Source organism: Colias croceus, chromosome 21 (assembly GCF_905220415.1).
Source record: "Colias croceus chromosome 21, ilColCroc2.1".
NCBI lineage: Eukaryota > Metazoa > Arthropoda > Insecta > Lepidoptera > Pieridae > Colias > Colias croceus.
Window position 1 is genome coordinate 5,014,197 of NC_059557.1, and position 13,065 is coordinate 5,027,261.

Consider the following 13,065-nt stretch of genomic DNA (forward strand, 5'->3'; position numbering starts at 1 on the left):
GCCCAGGATAATAAGGTATAATTATACCAAGTTTCATCGAAATCGAACCGTTAGTTTTCATGTGATGCCTGAACATACAGACAGACAGACAGACAAATTTTTTTTTAATCATATATTTGGGCTTGATATCGATCCAGTAACACAGGGGGCTATTTATTTTTTCAATATTTTCAATGTACAGAATTGACCCTTCTACAAATCTAATATATAAAAATCAATGCCACTTTTCGTTGTAATTCCATAACTCGAGAACGGCTGAACCGATTTCGATAATTCTTTTTTTATTATATTCCTTGAAGTACGAGGATGGTTCTTATGTAGAGAAAACGTTAATATGTACCACGGGCGAAGCCGGGGCGGACCGCTAGTTTATTATATGCATAGATACAGGTCGTTTATGAATATATTAAATACAGGATGGTTTGAAAATGGTGGGTAGTACTCATCAAAATGAATAACTTTTACTTTGGGGACCCATGTCTAATTGCGAAAAAAAAGAACAGCTGTTTCATACATTTTAATCCATTATTTACCACTGTGTATGAAAATGTTGATTTTTTCCCAATTTGAAGTTGTTCATTTTGATGAATACTATCCCCCATTTTCGTTTGTACATCGTTAAAAAATTAACTGTACATACATAAACCCACTAATACATTATTATGTGTTTAGTAGAAGTACCTAGTATTGCGCGGGAGTTACCTACCAACTACAAATGTAAGGTATTGTAGGGACAACAACTTAAATTCTATTATTTTGCCAAGGCACTGCGCCAGCCGGAGAAATAAAATAAGATTTGAACGTATCCCGTACAAGAAACACGACAAATACAATAATCAAGTATTGTCTCGAATGAACACTGAAGGGTACTCGGTTAAAGCACTTGATGTGGTTTCTGGATCACCAAATCCGCAAGCTGCTAGAAAAGCCTTGCAATCTGTAAATACTCTACCTACAATGCAGACCTACGGTCTTCCTAAGAATTTGTTTTTACGAGTAGGTGCACGTTTTATGGTAACTGTGAATATTGACACTACAGATGGCCTTGTGCATGGTACTACCGGAATATTGAAGGCTATAGATTACGGTCGACACAAGAAGACAAGTGAAAAGCGGCCTTTACGTATTTGGGTTCTGTTCGATAAAAGTACGGGAATAGCTACAAGAAGTAAATGTCAAGTAACTTCTCGAAAACATCGTCAATATCTCAATTCGAATTGGACGCCATTAGTTGCCGTCACTTATACTGCGAAAAGGTGGAAATCTTCTAATCTTGTAGTGCGTACTCAGTTTCCATTCAAGGGAACTTTTTCCGTGTATCAAGTACTTTGGGAAAAAAATGAAACGAAAACAACTCTACGTAAAATGAGTTGTTTCGATTGCGATGCTGCAACAATTTGTAGCCATGGAAAACATCTTGGCTTTATAAAGAATACGAATGACGAAGAAAAAGAAAATGCATCTGTTCAGATTTCAGCGAAAAGCATAACGGTTCTTTCAGACATAATTATCGAAGCTGGTAATCTTGGTCAGTCGTCAACCTCAAAGTGACTCTTGGAGTTAATAAAGGACTGATGATCTTATGATGATTAAGACTGATAGATTTTAAGAGTAAAAGGCTGTGAAATGAGAGGCTTTAATCGTAAAATATAGTGTAAGGTTAGGTGGGGGTAAGAGGGCCGGAGGGGGAAAAAAGACGATGGACCGTCAATACACTTGTCAAATTACGATTTACGTCGATAAAATCAATTTAACAAATCTATTTTATCGATGTAAATTATAATTTGATAGACGCATTGGTTTTGTAGTTATGTTTCTTCGTCCCTCTTACCCCATCTGACTTAATTAATTCTGTTAGAATTTTTTTGCAGTTTGACACACACGTCTTGTTCTAATTTTTGTTAAAATATTTTAGATTTTATTTGTTACGATATTTTTTTGATTCGTTGACGTAAGAAAATTAGTCAAGCTTGTTAATCATATCTGATAGGTTACTGCAAAAAAAGAATCATAACTGATTTCAAGTACAAAATATTTTTAGGTAGGGTAGGTACGGGCAAAGCGAATAAGTGAGGTAAAGCGGATAGCTGGTTTTTCTCGAAAAGTATAATAGATGGCGCTATTTGCACTAATGCAGTTGACACTTGACATGTGCGGCTACGCTATGACAGTTTAACCAAAACAATACAGCTCTAACGTTAGTTGTGAAGTAAAAAAAAAAAGTTTTCGTTGGATTTCTTACGATTTTTGATCAGGTATGTGATGTTTTCTTTTGTATTTAATGTTACCTATCCGAAAATTACAAGCAATTGACCATGTTTTAAAGTATTATTTGCGATTTTAAAATTGCACCGGCATGTAGTAAAATTTTTTGTTAGCTTCGTTAATTTGAAAAAGGTATCTGTTGGGCAAAGCGGATAGGGCAAAGCGAATAGGTTATCTGCTTTGCCCGAGCACTTGTATTGATAGTTCTTTTTAATTCATGTTTCAGAATGGTGTTTAAGTACACACGCAAAACGAATCAAGCATCATGGTCGGAAGAAAATTTGCGAATAGCAATGAAAGAAGTAAAGGAAGGTCAGTCAATTAATGCTACAGCCACAAAATATGGCATACCTTACGTTACTTTACACAGACATCTAAAATCTGGAAGTACTGTCAAGAAATTAGGTAGATTTGCAACAATATTTACTCCTGATCAGGAACAAGCGCTTTGTGAATACTTGATGAAGTTAGATAGCCTGTTTTATGGTTTGACTCGTACCGATTTTTTACGAATGGCGTTTGACTACGCAGAAAAAAACAATACACCCCATTCTTTTAAGAATGGAAAAGCAGGCAATGATTGGTTTGCTGGATTTAAAAAGCGACATCCTGATATTGTTTTACGATCACCGGAACCTACTTCAATAGCGCGGATGAGGGGCTTTAATAGACCCCAAGTTGAGTTATTCTACTCCAATTTCTGGAATCAAGTTGAGAAGCACAATTTTGATGCCACCACTATATATAACATGGATGAAACTGGCGTAAAAACGACATATTCTAAACCACCTAAGGTACTAACTTTAAAGGGCAAGAAACGAGTCGGTGTAGTAGGGAGTGCGGAGAGAGGCCAGTTGACAACGGTCATTTGCTGTTGCAATGCTGCTGGCACATTTATTCCGCCATTTTTCATTTTTGCACGGAAAAGAATGCAAGAACGTCTTTTAGATGGTTCGCCTCCTGGATCTCAAGCTACCGTGACGGACAATGGATGGATAAATGGACCGGCTTTTTTAAACTGGCTGCAATTTTATGTCGAATGACCCGTCCAACAACAGACAAGAAGGTGTTGTTACTTCTAGATAACCACGAAGCGCACAAATGGGAAAGATTGTACAAGCAGGGTCCAAAAGCATACCGATGGCTAAGAAAATTTTTTTTACTGCCTGCTCCTGTTACACTCAGTCGAATGATCACAACAGCATCATTGAAACCAGGGATCAATAATAATTTATTTGAACAACTGGGAAAAAGATTAAAAAAAAATGAATGCGAATGAAAAGCTATGCATTTTGCTCTTCGATAAAGTAGCTTTAGCTCCAAACTTTAATTACAACCAAAGAAAAGATAAAATTATTGGTTTTGTGGACAACGGTTTAGAAACGCAATAGAAAATAGGAGACCATGCTTTAGTTTTCATGATAAGAGGACTACTTAAAAATTATAAACAGCCTATAGCTTACAGTTTTTGCTCTGGAAGCACACAAAAAGAAGAATTGGCTCGACAAATAACCGAAATAACTCGAAAACTAAAATCAATCGGGCTGAACGTCATGGCAACTGTGTGCGATCAAGGTGCATCTAATATTAGCGCCATCAATTATTTAATAAAAAGCACAAAAGAAAATTATTAACGAAAGGGAGAAGAACATAAAAAAATACATTTTAAATAGACAACCAAGAAATAGTTCCTCTTTATGATTCTCCACATTTAATAAAGGGGATAAGGAACAATTTACTAACAAAAGATCTGCAATTTGTAATGAACGGCACCAGAAAACTAGCGAAATGGGATCACATAATGGAACTATATAAGGAAGATCCTTCATATCAGGGTGTGCGACTAGTACCAAAATTAACTGAATACCATGTCAATAAAAAAAAAAAAAGAAAATGAAGGTGAAGTGTGCTACACAAGTTTTTAGTAGGACAGTTGGAATAAACATGGGCTATCTTGCTGGTAAGATTTATTATTATTTTGACATCCTAAAGGGCAGCATAGAACCGGCCAGTGTGGAAATCCTTAGGTGAGGCTTTGTCCAGCAGTGGACGTCTTTTGGCTGATGATGAAGCCTTTTTTCATCGCATCAGCTCTGGTGTCTATATTACAGGAAATCCAGTTTGGGTCCAGACTAATTATTATATTATACATGACACATTCAGGAATATGTTACTAGTATGACCTTAAGATTCCATGAACGGAAATTATCACCAATATAAATTAGGAAATCCAATTACTTGGACCTCTAACAGCCAACTCGGCACACATAAAAGAGTGGCAAAATGCAAAGGCAATTTTAAGAACAATGAAATATATTTCAAAGAATGGCAAAATTTCATCAGTCCCCTCAATAACGAATTGGTTATTCACCATAGAAAATATTGAATATTTAAGAAACATACTATCCAACAATCACAATATTAATTCAATTTGGCTAAGGCATTTTAATCAGGATCCCCTGGAAAACTTTTTTGGGTGTATAAGAAGTCACGGAGCAAGAAACACCAACCCAACATGTGCTTCATTTGAGACTGCATTTGCTGCATTACTTTTAAATAATTTAAGTTCATGCAGTGAGTGAACTGACATACAGACGCATTTTCAGCACATCTTTCAATTTGTCTTTCCATAAGCCAAAAAAAGATCAATGTCCATCATGCAATAAATACTTATCAGCAGATGCAAATCAGAAAAAAGAGATGGAGCTTGAATATTCAATGCACATTATAAGGAAAAATGAATGTAATGAAGCTAAAGATTCAAATAAACAAAGATCTCTGACAGACCCTTCATTTCAAACAGCTACCTTTGATTTACAGTATGGACATACTTAGTCTTACCGGGGACTGATGGGATTTCCCGAGTGGCTGAAATACGGACAGCGCACGGCATCATACGTCGATCTTTTGCAAAAATTTGCCCGTTATACCCCTCATGATCCAGCTTCACTGACGAGTGCTTCATGTTGGAAGCCTTTCCTGAGTTCTTCCAAGGCGGGCGGTATGTTCAACAACTATGAAGTGAGCGTCGTTCAGCGGTGTGGCGGCAACACCGGCGGCAACTTCACGTTAATGTGAAACAAATTTGCTTAATCATGTAACCTAACGTCATTCCTTTTTTGTAATCTTGTAACGGCACACACAATGTAATCGTTTTAATTAAACCTAATATTTTTCACTGCAAGTCAGTATTCTCGTTTCATTTAATCACATCAAATTAAAAGGAAGAATCAACCGCATAATATCAAACACCCATCATATAGTAAAAAATGAGAAACAAAGCCGCTGTGGGTTGTGCCATAAAAACACAACAATGAAGTGTGAAAAATGTAACGTTGCTCTGCACCAAAAATGTTCACCTGCTCTTCATTCCAAGTAATGTGAGTTGTAAATTGATATGCTTATTAATAAATAATACGTAACTAAATGGCTTTATTTTCAACCATTTCTATACATAAGAAGCTACTTGGTACCAGTGGCATATCTTCCTACTGTTCCATTATTGGAACGGTACTGAAACTGAAATATTAGAAACTGATATTTTTTTATTATTACATATTATTAATAAAAAGGGTCATAAGATGAAGTTCTGTAAGTTTCATCGAAATCGAAGAAGTTTAAGTAGGCTTGGGATGATATGGGTTAAGAAACAGATGTCAAGTGAGATTTCCATAAATATATAATTGGATTGTAATGATTTAATTGGTGACTACATCTTTGTGCCATGGGTGGTCAACGTTTAGCAAAGGCTACCTTCCGTAAATGTGTACGTTGTGTGCAGATCAAGGGTAACACATTGTCCCCTCTGATGGGTAATTTACCCCCCAATCGTATTAAACCCAGTTTTCCGTTTGAAAATGTAGGAGTAGATTACGCTGGAACTCTTTCTGCTGTCAGCCGTCAAGGGCGAGGTTGTAGGGTCGTTAAAGTCTATATTGTACTTTTTGTGTGCTTTAGTACGAAAGCCGTGCATCTTGAACTGGTTGGTGACTTAACAAGCAATAATTATTTACTCGCTATTAAACGTTTTATGTCACGAAGAGGAAAACCACTTAACATTTATTCGGACAATGGGACCTCGTTTGTCGGCGCTTATAATGAGCTTTCAATTCAAAATTCTTAAAAAGCAATTGCAATTCGTTTACTGAAAATCTGGCTGATGAAGGCATCAATTTTCATTTCATTCCAGCTTACTCACCACATTTTGGGGGACTTTGGGAGGCAGGCGTAAAATCCACTAAATTTCATTTAGTTAGAGTGTTGGGACTTTGTAATCTTACATACGAGGTATTAAATTCCCCCTTAGTTCAAATAGAGGCGATTATAAATTCAAGGCCACTCACTCCACTTTCGTCAGACCCGGAAGACCTGATGCCGCTCACACCTGGTCATTTTTTAATTGGACGTCCATTGACATCACTACCATCACCCGATTTTAAACAACACTCCAACAATCATCTCTCTCGTCATCAGCGAATTGAGCAGTTGCGACAGCATTTTTGGGCAAGGTGGTCCAAGGAGTATATTTCGCAGCTTCAGCACCGCACTAAATGGCAAAAGGATCAAAATCTACTAAAGATTGACACTCTCGTCGTAATAAAAGAGGAGAACTCACCGCCCTTAAAGTGGAGACTTGGGAGGATTGTGGCTGTGCATCCGGGCTCTGATGGAGTGAATCGAGTTGCTGATGTGAGGACGTCCACCGGCGTGCTTCGGCATTCCTTCTCGAGAATATGCACACTTACTGATGGATGTTGAAAGATTATCTTTCAACGCGGGGAGCATGTTGTAAATTTTTTGCGCCTTGTGATTTTTTAAAGTGATATTTCATGTTTGGCATGTTTGCTGCTATTTTTGAAAGGTATTATTATTAATATTAAAGACGTGTCGACATAACCTGGGCTCTTCATTTAGAAATACCAAATTGTACCTAAATACTCCTTCAAATCCGCTACAGCCTGATGAAACACTTCTGATACATGAAGAACCAATGTCAAATGTTTCATGTGAGTGTTTTCTATTTCTTTTACCTACTATTATTATTCCTTGTTTCATTATTACATAATTTTAAAATTTATTTTTTGGATTCAGGTGAAAACGAGCAAAAAATAAGAAAGTTAAACAACTCTGATGATGCCAGTGTTGAAACAGTGGTTATTTGAAGAAGAAGAACGACAGCATAAACGAGCAATGTGGGCCTTAGAGAGGCAATTGTTACAAAATAAAATAGATAAAATTTTTGTAAATATTTTAATTCAAATAAATTTTTGTACATTGCTATTCATCGTATTAGTGAAGCAAAATAGTCATTTATTATGTTGCTGCGTACACTACTATCCTCTGTATTCTGTGTGCTGCTGTGATATTCCTCCCCGTTGTCAAACTCTTCTGGCCAGTTTTCTTCAAATTGTTCATCTCCTATATCAATCGCAATATTGTGTAATACTGCACATGCCACAATCACAGCCTGAACTCGTGATATATGCAATATTATTTTTTTCCCATCTGAGTGTACACAAACTGCTGATGTCATCCTGTTTTTTGATGAACTTTTTGACTCTCTAAATGGGAGTTATGATAACTCGAAGAAAAGGTCTGGAAAAACGCTATTGACACCAGTAACACCAAAATCAAAACATGGCACCGTTTGATCAAAAGCTAAAATAGTGTTAAGCTCAATAAAATTTGTAAATAATAATAGTAAAACACAGGACAAGCAGGTCACAGTGCCAACGATAAATAATTGGTTACGTACTATAAATAATGTGGAGTACCTCATAGAAATACTTTCAAAAAAATATAACATTAAATCTGTGTGGATGAGGCATTTCAATCAAGATCCTCTAGAGAATTTCTTTGGGTTGATTCGAAGTTTCAATCGGGTTGATTCGGGTGCAGAAACACTAACCCTACTGTAACTGGCTTCGAATCGTCTTTTGCTGCATTATTAATTAATAATTTAAGTGGCCAGCACTCACCTGGCGCCAACTGTGAGGAAGAAAGTTGCCAAACAATGTTTAAATCAATGGGATCTTTGTTTAAAGATGTTGAAAATAAGTCCATGCCCACAGTTACAATCGATTTGGAGAATGAAGTAGATAATATATGGTATTTTGAGGTGAAAAAAAATAACCCCAGAATATTAGCCACATTACAATACGTAACTGGTTATTTATTAAGAAAAGCAAAAATAAACGTTTTTAAAAATTGTAAAAAATGTAAAGATTGTTTTTATGACAAAAATAATATAAGTGATTTTTGAAAATAAGATAATATAAAAAGGGAAAATCATATCTAACATATCCTAATAATGATTTAGTAATGCTTTTTTCAAAAATACAAGATATAATCACATATTATTTAAAAAACCAATCTATAAAATGTAAACATAAAAACATTCTTAAAAACGTTAATGTATGTAGATCTTGATTTTAAATTATTTGATTGCGAAAACCACAAATCGCAAACAATTGAATACATGTTGGAGCTGTCCTGCAAATTTTTCATTTGTAACTGGTGCAGAGATATTAATAAAATAATAAATGGCTCCAGATTACATGTAGACAAAAATGACCTAATGAAAATGTATGCTTTTAATTATTATAATAAAAGAAAACATTATAAAAAGGCAGTCAACCGCTAAACTATTGTTTGATTTACCTGAATTCCATTCTCTCTATCTTATTATTCCTCAAAGTAATTTCCAAAAGTCAAATCATTAGGGTTCCGTAGCCAAAATGGCAAAAACGGAACCCTTATAGTTTCGTCATGTCCGTCTGTCCGTCTGTCCGTCTGTCACAGCCGATTTACTCGGAAACTATAAGTACTACAGTGATGAAATTTGATGGGAATATGTGTTGTATGAACCGCTACAAAAATATGACACTAAATAGTAAAAAAAAGAATTGGGGGTGGGGCCCCCCATACATGTAACTGAGGGATGAAATTTTTTTTTTCGATGTACATACCCGTGTGGGGTATCAATGGAAAGGTCTTTTAAAATGATATAAAGTTTTCTAAAAAACATTTTTCTTAAAGTGAACGGTTTTTGAGATATCAGCTCTCAAAGTCGTAAAAAGTATGTCCCCCCCCCTCTATTTTTATAACTACGGGGTATAAAATTCTAAAAAAAATAGAGGTGATGCATGCTAATTAACTCTTTCAACGATTTTTGGTTTGATCAAAGTATCTCTTATAGTTTTTGAGATAGGTTGATTTAACTGTAATTTATTATATTTGCTGCTACGGAACCCTTTGTGCGCGAGCCCGACTCGCACTTGGCCGGTTTTTTTTAAAATGGAGGAATATAATATTATGAATTGTTAGGCACTTGTCTCACCGGCAACGATTAACGAGTAACGAGTAAAGCTAGAACTAGAAACGAGTTAGCGAGACGCGGGGAGCGAGTGTGTAGTTCCGATATTTGTGTAGCTCGGCTATAAGCGAATGTGCGAGTGAGGCGGGCGATTACTCGCAACACTCGCTCGGCGGCAGTCAAGCGTACAGTCAGTCTTGCGGCTTCATACACGATACACGTGTTCCCAATTTTCCAATAAAAATGGATGAGTTTTTTTATTGAATGTGTCCGACAATATCCGTGTCTTTGGGACACAAAACTAATTTCATATAAACAATTAGACGTGAAGGACGCAGCTTAGAAAGACATTTTAAAGAAAACAAACATAGGTAAGTTTTTTTATTTAACATCTATCTAACACATCATATACCCAGAGGCGGCTCGTGACAAAATTGTATGGGTGACGGGTGTTTACTTGAAATAAAACAACGAAAATACAATAGCGTTAGCAGGATAATTTATTACAAAAAAAAATGAGCTATGTCTATATAAACACTAAAAATTATAAAGTATTTCAAAACGAATTAAATTATTATTTAGCAAAATTATAAAATCCCCGAATTTGCATTCGCGAGCGTATTCTTAGTGTTTGTTTATAATATAGGAGTGGCAACGTCGCGCGCAATTGCTGCTGTCATGCGATGCGCAACGTCGCTTGAGAGCGGCGCTCCGAAAATGGCTATTTTTCCATAGTAAATCTTTTGTTTCACGCGCAGGACTGTGGCGAAATTTCTCTTTCACTCTTATAGGATTTCGTATGTAGGCAATGCAAGCGCAATCGAGAGTGAGAGAGTCTCTTTAAGCTCCGTTTCGCGCGTTACTTATGAAATGAACAAGATTTTAAATAATGAGCAGTTATAACTTTATTATAATTATTTATGGGAGTTCACTGCACCAGCGCTCCTGAGGACGAGCCGCCTCTGTGATATACCTATAATAATTATATTAAATCAATATTCATTTTGCAGTCTAATGTAAGTTATGTGCTATCCTATCAGAATCTAATACATTTTGCACACGGTTATTTTGCCTCGAAACTGTTCCAATGGAATTAAAATATTCCATGAAATATTCTCTCACAAAGAAGCCGTCTTCAAAATCTGCTGAGTTTTGTTCAGATACCTCGGAGTAATTTCTTTGCATATTATCAGAAAAAACTGACTGTGAAGGCGCGTTTTCGATTTCATTGCGTAATACATAGTTATGTAGAACGCACGCAGCCTTTACAATTTTTTTGGCGGTACTTATTTTAACATCTAATGGCCTAAAAAAGATACGCCATTTGTGCACCAACATACCAAACGCACTTTCTACCATTCGGCGTGCTCTGCTCAGTCTATAATTAAATATTAACTGGTCTTTATCCAACCGTTCATGATCAGGATATGGTTTTAATAAATGTGTCATCAACGGAAATGTGCAGTCACCAATAAAAACATACGGCTGAGGCAAACCTCCTTCATATAGGGGTTCATCTGCGGGTAATCTCAATCCATTGTTTTGCAACACATTGTAAAAATTACTATCTGTAAATATTCCGCTGTCACTGTATCTGCCCATTGATCCAACATCGATCATTACAAATCTTCCATGAGCATCAGCAATTGCTAACAGTAGAATCGAAAATGTTTTTTTGTAGTTAAAGTACTGTGATCCCGATTTACGGGGCGAAAAAATTACCACGTGCTTGCCATCAATTGCACCAAGGCAATTATTGAAATAACACAAATCATAAAAGTCTTTTGCTATAACTTTCCATTCGGGTTCAGTAGGGAGCTTCATTACTTTTGGCTGCAACTTGATCCATAAAGCTTCACATACTGCTGGTATTAATTCGGAGAGCGTAGAACGGCCTATTCTATAGCTTTTTGACAGTGCTGTATATGAAGTTCCGGTTATAAGATATTTGAAAATAAATAAAATTATCAAATAATATTAGTTAATAACATAAAATTAATTGTGATGTGGTGGTTTTCTTTCTTCTTTCTTTCTTTCTATTATAATTATTTTGTTTTATTTACAGTTACACAGGCAAAGTTAAAATGGAAAAATTTGCGAGACACGCACCGTGAAAAATTAAAAAAAATCAAAAAGACAACAAGTGGACAGTCACAAAAACAAATAAAACCCTGGAAGTACATGAGTCAGGTCTTAACATACAGACAGACAAGTACATCTCACCGCTCGACTTGCTACAAGTGGTACTGGTGGCGTATTCGATGGCGTACCGTGAGCGGCACGATGTTGGGCGTACCTTGCAGGCGTTCACGCAGAACGAAAAGTCTCCGCGGGCTGTAAATAAAAAAACTATAAAATGGGTATATTTCCAAAGAGTTTACGATGCTGATAAGTCATATTGAGAGCTTCGACTCATACACAAATTGACAGAAGAGCATGTGATGCCTGAAAAAATTAACTAGATGCGCGTTAAATCTGCTACAAAATTGTTTAGCCATAGTGTTGCTGTCGTAACTGAACATTTAACTGCAAGTGGTGATTTAAATGAAGAATGTCGTCAATTATTAGTAGACTTCACACTGTTAATGGATACTTTGTTCGATTGTATGAATGTAAGTACTTTTGCTATTCCAAACGGCAAAATATATAAAGGCCCTTTAAAACATAACTCTCCCCATCATAAACTCTGGCAAAACGCCAAAAAAATATTAAAAAGTGTAAAATACATTAAAAAAGTAAATGCTGGCAATGAAATCCAATTAATTGAAACAATAGTTCCATCTGTAGCAAAGGACTATGCAAAAAATCGTCCCATATCATCAACAGATGCCAAACATATCTCATTAAATACATCTCGACATTATGATTATTTTTTACTATGGCGACATCACTGTAGGATATGGGGTTATCGTGCAATAAAAAAAAATATGTTATACTTATACAGTTTTAAAAAAATCGTCCCATATCATCAACAGATGCCAAACATATCTCATTAAATACATCTCGACATTATGATTATTTTTTACTATGGCGACATCACTGTAGGATATGGGGTTATCGTGCAATAAAAAAAAATATGTTATACTTATACAGTTTTATTAAGTATTAGGAACTGAATTAAAAATGTACTATTTAACTAAAAAAAACTCGAGAGAGAACAGCCGTAAGACGTACTTTACCCTCCCTCCTTGCTCCGTTACCCCGACCGCACCCTTTCGACGCCTGCGCCCGCGCACCTCCCTCAGTCGTGGCTAGTACGTTCTGCTGTGTTCGCGTTGTTTATTTGTGCGTTATCGGCTTGTTTGCGACTATTACTAACCTCTGCTTGTTTATTGGACCTTTTGATTGCTACTCGATGACCCCGGCACGTTTAATGGACTGTGATTTATAAATATGGAGACTGGACGCCAATGTGTAATGTGTCCTAGATCTGTTTTAAGACAGAGACGACATATATTACAAGAAACATTGTTTCATAGTAGTCC

The 13,065-nt window shown here is 36.1% G+C and overlaps 1 pseudogene; it reads left to right on the forward strand.

Moving 5' to 3' along the window:
• The first annotated feature begins 3,018 nt into the window (after window positions 1–3,018).
• On the forward strand, window positions 3,019–8,616 carry LOC123701154 (annotated as a pseudogene).
• The last annotated feature ends 4,449 nt before the right edge of the window (window positions 8,617–13,065 follow it).